This window comes from Acomys russatus, chromosome 26, assembly GCF_903995435.1.
Source record: "Acomys russatus chromosome 26, mAcoRus1.1, whole genome shotgun sequence".
NCBI lineage: Eukaryota > Metazoa > Chordata > Mammalia > Rodentia > Muridae > Acomys > Acomys russatus.
Window position 1 is genome coordinate 31,047,515 of NC_067162.1, and position 15,568 is coordinate 31,063,082.

Consider the following 15,568-nt stretch of genomic DNA (forward strand, 5'->3'; position numbering starts at 1 on the left):
TAATAGATTTATGCTTAGAATATTTTGAAAAAAAATATATATATATATATTTGAGCCAGTCTCTCTTTACATTGCCCTGGCTGCCCTGGAATTCACTATGTAGACCAGGCTGACATTAAACTCACAGAGATCAGCATGCCTCAAAAGTGCTGAGACCAAAGATGTGTACCATGATGTTGGGCTCTTCTTTTAAACTTTAAAAAAAAATTACACTTATTTGTTTATGCAGGGTCAGGGGGGGCATGACAAACCACACTTGTGGAGGTCAGAGGGTAACTTGTGAATGGGTACCGGGGATTGAACTCAGGTTATCAGGCTTGGTGGCAAGCACTTGCATTTACTCTCTGATCCATTTTGCCAACCTCTTAAATAATGATTACATTTATTTATTTATCTCTGTGTATGGGGACCAGAGGACAGCCTATAAAAATCAATTATTCGCTGGGCATGGTGGCTAACGCCTTTAATCCCAGCACTTGGGAGGCAGAGGCAGGTGGATCTCTGTGAGTTCGAGACCAGCCTGGTTTACAAAAGCAAATCTAGGACAGCCAGGGCTGTTACACAGAGAAACCTTGTCTCAAAAAAGGGGGGGCCGGATATTCAGCCTCTTTGAGCCACAGCCTTGTCCAGCGAGCGGTTGGGTGTTCGCCATCTTAGGCAAAAGAATGTACTCATGGGTGCTGCACCTGGCGCGAGCAAACCCATTCAACACGCCACACCTGCAGCTGGCACACGATGGTCTGTCAAGTCCGCACAGCAGATGAGTACAGTTGTGAATTTGGCTCCATGAAATATTATGCACTATGTGGCTTTGGTGGGATCTTAAGTTGTGAGCTGACACACACTGCTGTTGTTCCCCTGGACTTAGTAAAACGCTACATGCAGGTGGACCCTCAAAAGTACAAGGGAATATTTAGTGGCTTCTCCATCACACTGAAAGATGGTGTTCATGGTTTGGCTAAAGAATGGGCCCCAAGGCTGGGCGTTGTGGCGCATGCCTTTGATTCCTGCACTCAGGAGGCAGAGGCAGGCAGATTGCTGTGAGTTTGAGGCCAGCCTGGTCTACAAAGCGAATGCAAGACAGCCAAGGCTACACAGTGAAACCTTGTTTCAGAAGGAAAAAAAAAAAAGGAAAAAGAAAAAGAAAAAAGAATGGGCCCCAACTTTGATTGGCTCTGCAAATTCGGCTTTTATGAAGTCTTCAAAGCCTTAAATAGCAACATAATTGGTGAGGAAAACACCTATCTGTGGTGCACATCACTATATTTAGCTGCTTCTGCCAGTGCTGAATTCTTTGCTGACGTTACCCTGGATCCTATGGAAGCTGCCAAAGTTCGAATTCAAACCCAGCCTGGCTATGCCAACACATTGAGACAAGCTGTTCCCAAAATGTATAAAGAAGAAGGCTTAAATGCCCTCTACAAGGGTGTGGCTCCTCTGTGGATGAGACCGGTCCCATACATAATGAAGTTTGCCTGCTTTGAACACTGTTGAAGCCTTGTACAAATTTGTGGTTCCTAAGCCTGGAAGGGAATGCACAAAGGCAGAGCGGCTGGTTGTGACACTTGTGGCAGGTTACATAGCTGGAGACTTCTGTGCGGTTGTTTCTCACCCTGCTAATGCTGTGGTTCTGTGCTGAATAAAAAGAAAGGCAGCACCGTGTCTCTGGTCCTGCAGAGACTTGGCTTTAGAGATGTGTGGAAGGGACTCTTTGCCCGTCATCATGACTGGCACTCTGACTGCACTGCAGTGGTTCATCTATGACTCTGTGATGATCTACCTCAGGCTCCCTCACCCTCTGCCACCTGAGATGCCAGAGTCTCTGAAGAAGAAGAAGCTGGGGTTAACTGTTTGTTGATCAGTATTGAAGTGCAAAGGAACTTTTATATATTTGACACTGTAGGAAATGGTCTGTTCCTGATAATAATTACTGTAATACCCTTACTTAAAGCAAGAGTTTCAAACTTACTGCTAAATAAACCCATCCATTCATGAAAAAAAAAAAAATCAATTATTCCCTTCCAGGTGGGGAGTGAACTCAGACGTGCAGAGTCAGTGGTAAATACCTCTACCGGCTGAGTCATTGCTGCGGCCCTATGTTTCAATTTTATTTTATTTTTTAAAATATTTATTTACTTATTATTATGTATACAGTGCTCTGCCTGCATATATACCAGCAGGCCAAAAGAGAGCATTAGATCACATTATAGATGTTGTGAACCACCATGTGGTTGCTGGGAATTGAACTCAGGACCTCTGGAAGAGCAGTCAGTGCTCTTAACTACTGAGCCATCTCTCCAGGCCTGTTTCAATTTTAAAAGGCAGTTCAAAAGAACTTTTCCAAAGCACTTGCTCATTTTCCAATCTACCTCTTCTCTGAGGTGCCCACATGTCTATTCTCGGCTGGGTGCTACAAACCACAGGAGGATTTCAGAACTGAGTCCCCACTGGATTTATCCAGCTTGTAACTTTGGACTCCTCCAAAGTCCCAGGGCTTGAGGCAAGGAGTTAGAGCATCTGGAAATCTTTTGGGGAATGATGCATTCTCTCAGCTGGCCGCCTGATGCTGGGGATGCTTTGGAGGGTGGTGCGCTTGAGCAGGGCCAGAGGACACAAGGAACAGAGTACCTGAGATAAGTCCTTCCGTGAAGTTGACAAGTCTCATAAATTATAGGCCAAATATCATAGAAACCAATTCTTTCATGAGCACATATCTGAGCTGGTATCAGGACCCCCAAGGGGCATGGGACTGACCTTAGACCCTGGAGAGATAGTTTCCAGCTAGAACACCCTGAAAGGAAACAGAAGTTTCCAGAGTCCTGAGGGGGTCCAGAGTCCTGAGGGCTTTCCAAGGTGAGAGGATGTTGATTTAGACCCATTCCCTGAAGGAAAGAGCTACTGGACAATATCAAGGACCAATGTCCCTATCTGCATAGCCACTGCTGGGGCCTGACCTTTCTCTCTCGTCCTGTTTGGGACTCAGAATCCCTGATGTTAAGCGATAATATAATCTGCAGTAGGTAAGCCCCATTGGAGTTTGGGGCATGTCATTCATTTCTCCATCCATCCATCCATCCATCCATCCATCCATTTATTTATATATTGATGGTCTTCATTAGATCCAGACTCAGGCAGGCCCTGCTAAGCAATACAGACAAAATTCATCATGGAGAATGCTAATAGCTTCCCATGAGAGAGTGTTTAGATACAGTTTGGCTTTAGAAAGATCCCTTGAAGCCATCATGTAGGGCCAAGCATTGTGGCGTGTGTCTTTAATCCCAGCACTCCTGAAGCAGAGGCAGGCAGATCACTGTGAGTTCAATTGAGGCCAGCGTGATCTACAAAGCAAAGTCCAGGACAGCCAAGGCTACACAGGGAAACCCTGTCTCAAAAAAGAACAAACAAACAAACAAGAAGCCATCATGTAAGATACAGTGTGTCAGGCACAGACCACCTCAGGGAGATGGCTAGGAGTCGTTGAGGAAGGATCTGAGCAGGGCAGTGCTGGGCTAACACAAAGCCCAGCAGGTGGTTGGCATGAGCCCAGGGCTGCCTCTCTTTTCCTGGCTCTAGTCAAAGTATTGTCATCAGTCACCACCAAACATGGCTTGTGTAAACAATAAACAGATGGGGGCATGGTTGGAGGGATGGAGGATGGTTGTTGATCTCAGCAGAGAAACCAGAAACAATCACTCAGAGGTGACAGTTGAGCCAAGGCACACATCTACCCACCCACTCACCCACTCACCTATCACCTGCTGCCTGAGCAGCTATCCTTCACGGAGAGGATGGTGGGAAACACGGCTGTCCTCTTGGGTCTAATAGGAAGCCTCTCAGTCACATGTGACAACTATTAGCCTGAAATGGTTTCCAGCGGCTCAGCCGCCTGTGACACAAAAGCACAGAAATCCCTTCTTGCCCCCAAATCCTCAGGCAGTTGGAGAACTCCCAGGGGCCATATATCTGAACTTCTAGGAAGGAAAGAACTGAATATTCCTGGGAGACCCCTTTTTCAAGATGGGGGTAATGGAGGGGAAACTAGAATCTGGTTTGTAGGGTGCAGGGTTAGATGTCTTGACTCAATACTTGTCAGAAGTTGAGTCTCAACTGTGATCACCAAGGTTTTGTAACAAGGGATTCTTGTGTCATTGCTTGGCTTTACATAAGGGGCAGATCAACAGTCACTCGTGTTTCTGTCATTTAGACACCAGCTGAAAGCTCCACCCACCGATGAACTCAGAGTGACACTTGTCATAACCCACCTCCAGTGTTCATGGCCAGGGAGCAGAGAAGAAAGGACTAACAGGTGGAGGTGCTGGGATTGGGGGCAGAGGAAAAAATCCGTAGAGATGCTTGGTGAAAGCAGGCAGCCATTTCCATCCCTGTGCCACCTGGAGAGGGAGACCACAAAAGAGGTTTTATTTGTTTGTTTTGTTTTGTTTTTTTACCCATTTGAGCAGATGCTGGACCCTGATCACAGGGACCAGCCATCTGTGCTTATGTCCCTCCAGTCTAACCTGGGTCACGGATGGTGAAGACATGGGGCTTGGGCCTTTCAAACCAGGTTGAGACTGATTGAGGCTGTTCTCCCTGCTTCTCTTGCTTAGGTGTCCACTTGTCAGCCAGTTGATGCTGAGTGTCTGCTGTGAGCAGCTCCCCACCTGAGGTCTAAGTCAGGCCAGTGGGAGAATTTGTCTTGGTTGAGAGGAAATGATTATTTGATCATTGCCCTGCTGCATGGGACCTGTCCGTGAATCTGGAAGCACCTGGGGTTTCTGAGGCAGTGTCTAGATCTAGGGCAACACTTAGAGCCATCCGCTTTACCCATCATTTGATATGCAATGAAACAGAGACCCACCAAGGGAAGTCAGACCACCAAAGTCCCAGCAGAAATGGTCAACCTTGACTGTCTGAACTCCAGGGGGTCCCAGAACCTCCATGCTTTGGCTTTCTGGAATGCACTTCTGGGGGATACCTGGGGGAGTGGGTTATTGGCTCAGTCATTGTCACTATCTTGGCATGTTCCCTGTCCTGAGGCACCACTAGCAAAAGTCCCTCCTGACCTTGTTTATGGAGTGTCTAGAAGGAAAGACTATCTGGGTCGGGCCTGCCTGGTGAATGAGGCCTTCCTGTTGACCAAGCTCTCCCCAGGCTCAGAGGAGCAGTTAGGAGTCTAAGGTTAAAATCCAGCTAGACTCTGTCCCAATGCAGAAGATAAGGTTTGTGAAGAGCTGGGCAGTGCCTGGCACAGAGCACAGGGCTGTGCTGTAGCTGTCATTCTCAGCCAGGTCATTTCCCCCAGTGCTTTGATAGAAGAGACCTGGGCTGGGTAGTGAATGGTAGTGCCAGCCTGAGAAACCCCAGGGAGAAAAATCTAACAAAGAGTTATCTGAGCTCAGGCCAAATATCCAGGCTGGGCATCCCTGGACCCAGTGATCACATTCCTCCCGATGACTGTGGTGAAGGCAAAGGAATAATGCAGGTATCTCTTGTAGCCCCGCCAAGGTGGTACTGCTGTGGGGGTAGGGCGGGGCCTTTGTGTGAAGGGGGTGATCTTCTGGAAAGGGAGGAACGCGGAAGTTCTGGGTAGGGAAGGGAGGCTGGGTTCTTTGTATATTTGTAGAGCAAACATTCTCCCAGGCCTGATAGCTTGAGGCCGCCTGGAGCAGCAGATATGGGTTGATGCATGGATCAGGGTGGTGTAGTCCTGTTACTAGGGATACTGAGGTTCTCCTTTGGGAACTTTAATCATATTAATAAAATAATTTTAAAATGGACTCGCAAGGAAGCTTGAGGACAGTTTTATTAGACTTTGTGAGGAAAAACAGCCCTGCAGGCACACTATAAACCTCTGCGGCTTCCAGAAATGGGAGAGCAGGAAAAAGTCATTCTGTTTAAATCAGAGTTGAACAGAAATAATTTATCAATACGAGAAAACCACTCCAAAGACTGGAAATGGACTAGTGCCCCGAGGAAGGAGCCCAGAAAGCATTTGGCCACTGCGGTGTGTGGCCCTTTATACTCCACACCTCTCCTGTTTGTGTTAGGAGAACTCAATTATAAGTGAGTCTGTACCATTTGAGTCTTTCTGCTTCTAGGTTAACTCACTCATTATGATCCTTTCTAGTTTCATCCATTTGTCCACAAACTTCGGGAATTCCTTGTTTTTGATAGCTGAGTAGTATTCCATAGAGTAAATGTGCCGCAGTTTCTTTATCCATGCTTCCTTCATCGGGTGGAGTCCAGATAAAGGGCTTGAGTTTTCCTTTGCAAACTGGCTTCCTTACTTTAACCTTGATGTTGCTTCTCCAGTCCTTACTCTGTCCTGACCTCAAGACACAAGACATACTTACAGATTTCCTCTGGGCTTCTTTGAGTCTGTTCTGCCCAGCTTGAGCCCTGTATCGAGGAGAGAGACATGTCCTAGCTGCTAGCCAACTGAGAAACGGAAGGAGAAGGTGGCGAGGCAGATGTCCCCTCAGCCTGCCATACTTCAACAGGGAAAGGACCGTGTCCTAGGGTTCACAGATTTCTGGGTGTGGCTAGTAAACAGGCTGGATAAGCAACATTGTCTTTCTTAAAGGCCCCCAAGTACTTGAAGACCCAAACGTGGGTCAGGTGAGACTTCGCTGGGGTACCAGTCAGGTTTCTGGCAAATGGTGAGACAAGAAAGTAAGGAAGTATTATTTGTACCTTCCCTTGAGGTTTTGTTTCATTCTTTTGGGTGGGCAGGGGGAGGGGGGTTGAGATAGGGTTTCCCTGTGTAGCCTTGGCTGCCCTGGACTCATTTTGTAAAGCAGGCTGGCCTCAAACTCACAACAATCCACCTGCTTCTGCCTCGCTGAGTGCTGGGATTACAGGCATGCATCACCGCACCCAGCTTCCCTTGAGGTTTTTAAACAACACTGTACTTGTGGGATTCCATTTTCTTTTTCTATGATGTGGGTCTCAGGGATGGAACTCAGGTTGCCAGGCTTGGCAGCAAGGATCTTCGCCCACTGAGCATCTCACCAGCCCTCCCTTGAGACTCTTAACAACAGGATCCAGGTGACAAAATATGAGCAGGTCACCAAAAAAGCCGTTTTAGTTCAACATGGTGGCCCATGCCTTTGATCCTAGCACTTGGGAGGCAGAGGCAGGAGGATATATGTGAGTTCAAGGCCAGCCTGGTGTACACAGAAAATTTTAGGCCAGCTAGGGCTACATAATGAAACCACCCTGTCTAAAATTAATCAATTAATTAATAAAAATTAAACGGCCATTCTAGGTGCAGAGGCCAGCCTCCTGCAGTTTGAGAGCCCCATCCATTCGACGGGGAGCATTTCTCTTCTAAAAGGTGAAGCTTAAGAGGCTGAGGAACTTCTGACACTACTCCATCCTTCGGTTTGCTGTGCCACAGCCCACAGCCCATCCAGACTCAGGAAGGTCTCAGCAACAGCAGTCACAGGCTCCCTTTGTCACGGCCCAGTCAGCCATCACATTGTACATGCAAGGCTGAATATAGAGGAATAACAAGCACCCTTCACTCTTAGCAAAATGAGCCTCCCAGAGCCTGATGCCTGCTCCCTTGAAAGCCTTTGGGTTGTCTGGGTGCTCCCAGCACTCCAAGAAGCCTGTTGATAAAACACTTAGGTTTAGCATTGCTAATAAGTAGAGAAACGCACATTTAAAACACCAGAGATACAAGCCCATATTCCTATTAGTGTGGTTAAATGGGAAAAAAAACCCTACCACTGCCAAGAGCAGATGGAGACGTGGAACAGGTCAGTCTAGACACTCGAGATGTTGACGTGAGGATGTGGTGATTCCTCCAGTATCAAAGTCCTAATCCTCCTGGGTTTCTGGTAGGAGCTGTGATGAATTGTGCTGGCAGCATCAGAGCCAAAGATCTGCATATTATGTCTATGAGGGGAGTCATGGGACAGCTGAGCAGACTTCTTCCTGCCGACACGAATGACACGGAGATGGCCACGGTCAAAAAAGGCACAGCAGAGCTAAGAAAGAAAGTCTATCCAAGCATGGTAATTCGACAACACAAGTCACACTGAAGAAAAGGCAAACTGTCTCTTTCTTTTCAAGACAAGGCAGGGGTCACAGTAAATAATAGCAGTGAGATGAAAGGTTCGAGGGCATGTGAGTGTGTGTGTGTGGGTGTGGGTGTGGGTGTGTGTGTCTGTCTGTCTGTCTGTATGTCTGTCTGTCTGTCTGTCTGTATGTATAACTGTAGTGTCCATGTTTATACCTGGAAGCCAGAGGAAGCTATTGGCAATACCACTCTATCACTCTCTGCTTTCTTTCTTTGAGGCTGAACATGGAGCTAGGTTGGCAGCTTGCAACCAGCAAGTCCCAGTTATCCTCTTGTCTCGGTCCCCTATAGAGTTCCCAACTAAGGTCCCTATGCTATGCTTGTCCAGCAGGGGCTCTTACTCGCTGTCTTAGTAGGGTTTCATTGTTGTGAAGAGACACTGACCAAGGCAACTCTTATCAAGGAAAGCATTTCACTGGGGCTGGCTTACAGTTTCAAAGGTTTAGCCCACTATCATTATGACGGGAAGCACAGTGGCACACAAGCAGACATGGTGCTGGAGAAGGAGCTGAGAGTCCTATGTCTTGATCTGCAGGTAGCAGAAGGAGACTGTGTGTGTCACACTGGGCGTAGCTTGAGCATAGGAGACCTCAAAGCCGGTCCCCACAGTGACACACTTCCTCCAACAAAGCCACACCCACTCCAACAAGGCTATATCTCCTAATAGTGCCACTCCCTATGGGCCAAGCCATCAAACAGGGGAGTCCGTGGCAGAGAGGGGGAGGAGGGGACAAACCTGTTCATACCACCACACTCACAGAGCTTTTAAAAACACACCTGTGGGTCACAGGGCTAAGCACTGTACCAAAGGCTCAGGGTGAGTTTCTGTCTGGTCCATTGGGCCATTTGACAGCTCCTGCAGCCAGCATTTTTAGAGTGCCTACACCAGGTACCTGGTCTATCAGTCCTTCCTGCTCCCAGAGGCAGGTGGGAATCCAGCTAGACAAGCATCCAAAGGCCGGTTCCCAGAACCTGAAGAGAGCTGGGAAAGGAGTCCGTCGCTGTAGGCTTTTCAGCCTCCTGAGGGAACTCTACTCCCTAGAAATGGTGGCTGAAGTGATGGGGCAGAGAGGGATGAACCAGGAGGCATTTGTTTCCTCTGCAAGGAGCCACCCTGTGCCACAAGGACAGGACGCTTGCTGGGTAACTGGGCTGTGTTACCTATGGCTCCATTTGCAGAGTCAGGGCTGTGTGTTCTGTTTGGTGGTTCTTTCTGTTTCTACCCAACTTGGACATTGAAGTGGACATAGATTCTTTGGTAAGAAAGTTGAGTATCAAATCCCAGAGTAAGCTAGAGTGGGTGACCTTCACATAGAAAGCGGAACCACAGGACAGCGGGACAAACCAGAGCTGAGTATGTCAATGTGGGTACATCTCAAAAACAACACTATGGAATGGAGAACAATCAACAGAATTCACAGAAATGATGCAATTTAGGAATAGGGGTTTAAAACCAGGCATGGTGGCACACGCCTTTAATCCCAGCATTCGGGAGGCAGAGGCAGGTGGATCACTGGGGGTTCGAGGCCAGCCTGGTCTACAAAGCAAGTCCAGGACAGCTAAGGATACATAGAGAGACTCTGTCTCAAAAAACCCGAAAATAAAAAAATAAAAAAAAAATAAATAAATAAATAAATAAATAGGGGTTTAAACTGGGTGCAATGGCGCACACCTGTAATCCCAGCACTTGGGGAGGCAGAGGCAGGCAGATCTCTGTGAGTTAGAGGCCAGCCTAGTATACAAAGCAAGTTCAAGACAGCCAAGACTACACAGAGAAACTCTGTTTCAAAAACAAAACAAAACAAAAAAGAATAGGAGTTCGACCTACCTTTAATCCCAGCACTTAGGGACAGAGGAAGGTAGATCTCTAAGTTTGAGGCCAGCCTGGTCTACAGAATAAGTTCCAGGACAGCCAGAGTTATACAGAGAAACCCTGCCTCAAAAAACAAACAAACAAAAATGGGGTGGTTATTTTTTATTGGTATAGGTTTTAAATTTATTTTCAGTGTGTGTATATGATGTTTGTCACAGCATGTGGGCAGAAGTCAGAGGACAACTTTGTAGAGTTGGCTCTCCTACCTTTGTGTGGGTTCTGGGGACTGAACTTGAGTCAGCAGGCTTGTGTGATAAGTACCTTTACCCACTGAGTCATCTTGCTGCCCTGTTTTGATTGAACAAGGTCTTACATAGCTCAGGCTGCCAAACTCATTATGTTGCCCTGACTGGCCTTGAACTTCTGATCCTCTTGCCTCCTCTTCCCCAGGTGCTGGGATTACAGGCATGTGCATCACACCCAATTTTAAGTGTTTATAAAATACAAACTAGGCGCTGGAGACATAGCTCGGTCAGCTGAGTGATTGTCCATCACGTATGAAGCCCTGGGTTCAGTTCCTAGCATCAGGAGAAGCCAGGAGTGGTGGTGCATGCCTGTCCTCCCAACACTTGGTAGGTGGAGGCAGAGGATCAGGAATTCAAGAATACCTTGACTTATGTAGTGATTTTTAAGGCCAGCCGGAGCTACAGAAGATCTTCTTTCTAAAGCAACAAATAAACCAATGAAAACCCACAAAATACTATTATTTGTTACAGATACAAATTTAGATATATATTACGGTATTATATAAAATACACATATAACAATATATATATACTGCACAGAATATATACTATATGTTGTTATTGAGATTTTTTTTAAACTTGAACAAGAAAAATACATGCTAACTAAAAAGTGGATTATCTCTCTCCTTCCCTCCCTTCTTCCCTCATTCCTTCCCTCCCTCCCTCCCTCCCTTCCTTCCTCCTTTTCTCCTTCTATTCCTTCCTCTCTCTCTCTCTCTCTCTCTTTCTGTCTCTCTGTCTCCAACTCTTTTCTCTGTCTTCCTCTTTCTGTCTCTGTCTCTCTCTGTTTCTCTGTCTCCCTCTCTCTGTCTCTATTTCTCTGTGTCTCTCTCTGTCTCTGTCCCTGTCCCTGTTTCTGTCTCTGTCTCTCTTCGTCTCTTTCTCTCTCTCTCTCTGACACACACACACACACACACACACACACACACACACACACACACACACAAAACACCTGCCAAACCTGAGATCCAAGAACTAAACCAAGGGATTGTGTTTCGCTTTGCTTTCTGTATTTTGGGTTGAGATGTTTCATAATCTAGAAGCAAACAAAAAGAACCTGGAGAACATGCTAAATGAAATAAGCCAGACACAAAAAGGACAACTACTGTGTGATTCTGTGTCTGTGTGATGAAAGGGGAGTCCATGCCCATGGCAGAAAGAATGATGGTTATCAGGCACTGCTGGCGGTGGCACTGGGTACTACTCAAATGAGGACAGAGTTGTGGGAGATCACAAAGAAAAAATGTCCCAAAGACCAATGGTAGTGATAGTTACACATGGTAACTTACTTTCTACATTTTTATGTGGTTTATTACTATTAGTGTGTGTGCATATGGGTGCATATGTGTGCGTATGTGTGCCATAGCACATGTGTGGAAGTTAGAGGACAACTTTTGGGAGTCAGTATCTCCTTCCACCATCAACCCCAGAGGTTGAACTCCAGTCATCAAGCTTGCATGCCAAGTGCTTTTGCACTGAGCCATCTCACTGAGTGTGGATTACTTTGTTGTTTGACATGCAGTCCTATGAGGTATCCTAGTTTAGCCTGGAGCTTACTCTATAGCCCAGGCTGGCCTCAAACTCATATTCCTCTTGTACTTGGTACAGTGTTGTGTCATGTGTTGCTTCCTTTTCCACACCCTACCCCCCGCCAAGGCAAGGTTTCTCTATGTGGAGCTGGCTGTCCTAGAACTTGCTCTACAGACCAAGCTGGCCTCAAACTAAAATAATCCACCTGCCTCCGCCTCCAGAGTGCTAAGATTAAAGGCGTGCACCACCCTGCCCAGCTATACATTACTGCAAAAATAAATAAATATAAGCACAGTGTAGGCAAATATATAAAGAAAGAGAGCAAATTAGTGACCGCCTAGGACTCGGGAGGGTGCCAGGAAAATAGCTAATGGTATACTGTTTCTTCCTAGGGTAATGAAAGCACTCTAGAACTTATTGTGGTAATGGATGTACAACTGTGACTCCACCATAGGCAATGGGTGAAGTGTATGGTATGTGACACATCTGTTTCAGAGAGAGGGGGGTGAGGTGGAGAGGGAAACTTTTTCTGTCACCTTAAGAAGCCTGTGGTCTGTCTGCTCAAACGGCTCCATCCCGAGTGTCACAATGTAACCAGGAGCTCCTAAAGCCTTCCCATCCCGTTGACATGGGGAAGGGTACTCTGTGAACCAGATTCCAGTCCCTGGCTGGAGCCACCTGTGCATCCACCAGACTGTGGCAGGGAACGGAGTCTGAGTGTCAGCAGAAAGAAGTCAAGGAGAATCGGCTCCAGGTCCCTCTGCATTCCAAGCCTTCATTAATACTTGCAAGGCCCCTCTGTCCCAGTTTCCTGGTACTTGCAAGGCCCCTGATGCCTGTGAAAGCGAGGCTGTATGCGGGTGCCCAGAGCTAGCCTTGTTAGCTCGGGCACTGTACATGGGTGATGAAACCAGCCTGATCACCAGTTCAGCTCCCTGCAGAGACAGGTCCAAACCTCCAGGGAAGCTGTCTCTCTGTGCCTACCTTGTTCTCCAGGTCACCCTTAAGGTCTGAATGGTCTGGACCAGGGAAGCCACCTGAGCACCAGACGCAGCCTGACTTCTGGCAGCCCATTGTTGGGAGACTGCCGTTTTAGGTTGTAGAAAGTAGATCTCCAGCAGCCATCTTGGGGACTGTCCCTCCAGGCCTAAAGACACTGAAGGTGGCTGGTGTCTATATTAGATGTGCCTCTGTGGGCCAAGGCTAGCCTGGGCTGTGGTGCCAGCCCATTTTGCCCTCATGTGGATTCTTCCTAAGTGACTGGCTCCTCCCTGCTCAAATCAAGTACCAAAAGACCCTAGGTTCTCCAGGAAATATGTTGCAAATCTTCCTTCATTCTGGATTGTCCTCCCAAGGAAGGGGCTGTCTCACACCTCAGGCCACCAACCCAAGAGCATCATGTGGTGGCACAGTGGCATCACGTGCCTCTCTTTGTTTTTTTGTTTAATTTTCATTTTTATTTTTATTTTTAGAGATAGAGTTTCTCTGATTTAGCCCTGGCTGTTCTGGACTTACTTAGTAGACCAGGCTGGCCTCGAACTCACAGAGATCTGCATACCTCTGCCTCCTAAGTGCTAGGATTAAAGGCATGTGCCACCACTGCCCGGTTTTTAATTTTTTAAATGTATTTATTGAGGGATTTTTCTTTTTTTGAGACAGAGTCTATGTAGTTCAAACTGTCCTGGAACTTGCTATGTAACCAACCCAGGCTGGCCTCAAACTTGCAGTCCCCCTGCCTCAGCCTCCCAAGTGCTGGGGTTATAAACATGTACCACCACACCAAGTCGGGACTCCTGTTCATTCTGTATCCTCTAGACTCCATGAAGAATCTTCCCTGAGAATGTGGCCATAAAGCCATTGTAACCATTGGAATAATTCTCTGGCCAGAAAGGTGGGAGATGGAGACACAGGGGTAGGGTTAGGGTCTGTGTCCCTGGGCAACCTCAGCTCTGGTGTAATGACCCTGGAGATCTTTCAGCTTAGGGACTCTAGAGGCCCATGTGCTTAAGAAATGCTATTCTGAGCTGGGAGAGGTGGCGCACACCTGTAATCCCAGCACTCAGGGAGGCAGAGGCAAGTGGATTGCTCTGAGTTCGAGGCCAGCCTGGTCTACAAAGCAAGTCCAGGATAGCCAGGGCTACACAGAGAAACCCTGTCTCAAAAAAAAAAAAAAAAAAAAAGAAAAAAAAGAAAACCACACACACACACACACACAAAAGACAAAATGAAAAAAGAAACAATAAAATGCTATTCTGTGATATTGCCTCAGCCACATTTCCCAATGCCTGATGTTCCTGGGCCACCACTACAGTTTGAATCTGTCCCAACCCAGGTTCATGTTGAAGCTGAGATCCTCAGTGTAACTAATTACCTAAGAGGTAATTAGGTCATGGAGCACCGCCCATATGAATGCATTAATGTCTTTCTCAAGAGAACAGATTAATTGCAGCTGGGGTGAATTAGTTCTTATGGGACTAGGTTTAATAGAGGGAACTTGGAACCTCCCTTCACTCTCTGCATCTATGCTTTTCTTCTACCACGGGGCCTTTACGAGGTGCCCAGCAGATCCAGGCACCACTGTCTTGAACTTCAGTACTTTGAACTGAAATAAACCTCTTGTCTTTATAAACTACCTAGCCTCAGGCAATTTGTTATACCAACAGCTTCTGCTGTGTGTACTTCTCTAAGCAATTCATCCATAGACACTACTTACAAATGTTAAGACAGAGTCGCCCTCCTCACTTAGTGCCTGTCTCTGGGCACTATGCCCAACTCACACTTCCTTAGGCATGTTACAACTTGATGGATACAATGTGTCACTCCTTCTGGGTAGATCTGAGAATCCTATCATCCTCCAGTCACCTGTCCCTCCCTTCTCCTTTCCTTCATGATTCCCTGCCATCCTCAAACATAGTCGACCATCATCTATCTCTTTCCTTATCCAGTTCCTGTCAAAGCAGGTGGGGCTGAGGCCAGACCCTGATGGCCTCCTACCAGAATTTCTCCCTTATGGCTCAGACAATTCTTTTCCCCACCTCTTCTGGAGAAGCAATGTAGAAAACTGGTTCCTGGGTTCAACCTGTCTCCGCTTGTATGACGTTAGACAAGTTACTTAACCTCCCTGTGTGTCATTTGCAATTTAAGGGCAAGCGTAATACTACACAAGGTATGCGTAAGGATGAAATGGGATCATGGGAGATTTGCTCAGCATTGGCTTGGCATACAGTGATATCAAAAGAAGGTCATCATCGATGCTGAACCGGCTGCTTCAGAATCTTTCTGGACATCCATCACTCACGCCCAAGTGACCACAGTCCACAGCCTGCCTCCAACCCCTGTTTCAGCAGATAAGATCTGTCTACAGTAGACGGTTGCTGAAACTCACTCTGGTATGATACACTCACCAAGTCTCTCCTGGACCCTACACCACCCAGCAGCCTCCTAAGGCCCAGGATAGGAGGAGGGGCGCCAACTCTGTTACTCTGCTTACGTGGACCATCCGTGGGCAGCTTGAAGAAGGCCAGCTTTCTATTTGTAGTTAAAGCCATTATGGCTTGTCTGTAATTCGAGAGGTCTTTTATTATGTTTTCTTCATGTAGATCAGTGGAAAAATAAATGAAAGGGAAAATTATGTGTGTTGTGGTTAAGGAAAACTACCAGGGGGAAAAAGGCATGTTTCATGTTCCCCTCCTAGGTGGTGTGTCCAGGGCATCCTGGGACACCAGAATAAGAAATGAGCCCCGCTATGGGACCTTCCTGAGGCAATGCACTACCTCAGTAGGAAGAGACTGGACCTAGTGCCTTGAGTAGGCCTCACCTGTCTCTTTGGTCTGT

General features: G+C 47.0%; 1 pseudogene; it reads left to right on the forward strand.

Moving 5' to 3' along the window:
- Nucleotides 1-665: 665 nt before the first annotated feature.
- On the forward strand, nt 666-1,858 carry LOC127209259 (phosphate carrier protein, mitochondrial-like; annotated as a pseudogene).
- The last annotated feature ends 13,710 nt before the right edge of the window (nt 1,859-15,568 follow it).